The sequence below is a fragment of the Penaeus japonicus genome, unplaced genomic scaffold (genome assembly GCF_977035675.1).
Source record: "Penaeus japonicus unplaced genomic scaffold, GWHDUDI00000001_assembly GWHDUDI00000041, whole genome shotgun sequence".
Lineage (NCBI taxonomy): Eukaryota > Metazoa > Arthropoda > Malacostraca > Decapoda > Penaeidae > Penaeus > Penaeus japonicus.
The window spans coordinates 18,452,232-18,454,731 of record NW_028234443.1 but is presented as its reverse complement, the minus strand read 5'-3'; positions in this window follow the sequence as shown (position 1 = coordinate 18,454,731).

Below are 2,500 nucleotides of genomic sequence, written 5' to 3'. Positions count from 1 at the left end.
ATCCCACTGCTTGTGGTGACCACGCCACTTGCAGTGAACTGTCTGATGATAACCCCACATCCTGCTCTGCCATCTTTCAAAACTGACCCATCGCAGTAGACATGAGCAATGTCAAGGCGTGTTAGACTCTTTATTTTATGACCATATCTTGATTTAAGTTGACCAGGTTCATAAAGCCTCTTATTCATACAGAGGGGATCGACATCTACATTAATCGTCTGATCCTCCCATGGTGGCACTTTGGGGGATGCTTGAAACGATTGGCAAAAGTTTTGCAAGCCATAAAATTCTATATCATTTTTAAGCGCCTTCATATATCCTCGTTTGCCCTGTCTATAAAAAGTCCTGATGTTGTCAAAACCGCTGACCATATCTCTCACTAATTTCTTTCCACTGTTCCCTCTCATGAGCCTAACGGCTGCTATGACATTAATCTCGCTTACTCTCTGTGCAATGCTTTGCAATCCTGTCTCTGTTCTCATTATGTCTATCCTAGCATTCTTTTGACACCCGAGGATAATACGCATAGCTTCATTCTGCATGGTTTCAAGCCTTCGGAGCCTCCCCTGACAAGCTATAGAAAGTGCTGGTGCTGCATAATCCACCAGAGCTCCTATCCCTTGACAAGCAAGTGCCCTGAGCGGCCTCCGATCCTTGCGCTGTGTTAGTACGTGATTTACTTCAGCATCCTTGCTTGAGGCAGTGAAGCCAATGTACATACCCAGATATTTATATGTTGACACCTTCTCCACTGTTTTGTTGTTTAGGGTAAGTGGCACGTTGCCTCTTTGTTTACTCTGAAATTTGGTCTTTTCTTCATTTATAACCAGCCCCAATGTTTGAGCAAGACTAGTAAATCTGTCCAGCGCTGTTTGTAAATGGCGATGAGTGGTCCCTTGTATCAATATATCATCTGCATATAAGATTGGCTGAACGCCCTTAGGGTATTCCTCTGAAGCTATCCTGTTCATTAGTACATTAAAGAGCATTGGGCTTAAAACCCCCCTCTGTGGAGTACCTAGCTCAAAACGTTTCTCCTCTGAGAAACAGCCTTGAAACCATACGCAAGCTTTCCTATCTGTCAGACAGTCACCAATCCAACTCAGCAACTTTCCTGTTACACCCAGTCTTGTCAATTCATACAGAATGACCTCCCCATTAGCTTTATCAAAGGCTCCCTGTAAATCTATAAAGACTCTACACTTTTCTGCATCATTAGATAAACACTGAATTACACAGTCTGATGTTCCCTTTCCCTTCATAAAGCCGTACAAATTAGAAGACAGTTTATCTTTAATCATGTACATTAGTCTATTTAATAATATTCGCTCCATCATTTTACATATACAGGAAGTCAGAGATACAGGTCTATAACCGCCAGCTGATTTTGGAATAGGTATTATAATAGCTTTCTTCCAGGCCTTCGGTAATCTACCCTCCGCGTAGCTCATGTTAAATAGGTCAATGAGAGGGCTGTTCGTCATGCTTGCTAATAAGTTGAGAATATCATATGTCACTCCATCTTCCCCTGGCGAAGTGCTTTTCCCTCTTTTCACAGCATTTAGAAGTTCGTGTGTAGTTATTGGCTGACAAGATACTGCAGTGATGTTTGCGGATGAAACAACCTGTCCGATTCTTTCGGCTTCCCATGCAAACACAGCGTCACGAGTGCTCTGTGGTAATGAAACCAGAGAAGATGCCTTTGCCCATTTCTCAATATGTTTGTTTGCCTCCTCCTGTGGGTGTGGGTGACCGGTGAGGTTATTTGTTTTTCCCCTTACCTTGTTTACATGGTACCATATGTCTTTGAGACTTTTACTTACCTCAATATTTTGCGCGAACTCTGACCAATACGTGGCGCCCCTGTGCGCTGGGTGACGGGAGTCCTGGAGGTTGAGCGATGCCGTGTGTGAGTACGCCCTGCGGCTAGCAACACGCCTCTTTGGTTCTCTATTCCAGCAAGACGGGTGGCCCGGCCCCTGATCTCAACTCGGTCAGGTCAATCGTCTGGTCTCTCTTTTGAGATAGGCTAGGGTCAAGTAGACCCTGTCTTGTAGGCAATCGCATGGTCTTGCGAGTGCCATCAAAGCGAGGCATGGGTTGTAAGAAATGGACCAAGGCTGTCACCTTGGAGCCTTTCAAGGTCCTCGGTGACAAAAGTAAAAAGATGGGTAAGGCTCTGGCGTCGGTTCAGAGAAAACCTGCTCAAGAACCTCGGACTGGGCCCTCCAAACCAGCCCCTGGCTCAGACAAGTCTCTGGCGTCGGTTCAGACGAGTCAGTTTAAAACTGGAAGCCAGGTAGGACCCATCAACCCTGCTGGCTCCACTGCCAAAACTCCAGCGTCGGTTCGGAGGACAGGCAACAAGCGGCCGCGGCCGGCTACGGACTCGGAGGGCGAGTCTGTAGCCCCAAGTCGGTTCCCCCTAAACCGGAAGGATTCAATAATGCATATCAGATGGTACGTGCTCTGGGAACCCAGAGACAGTGCCGTCTGACGG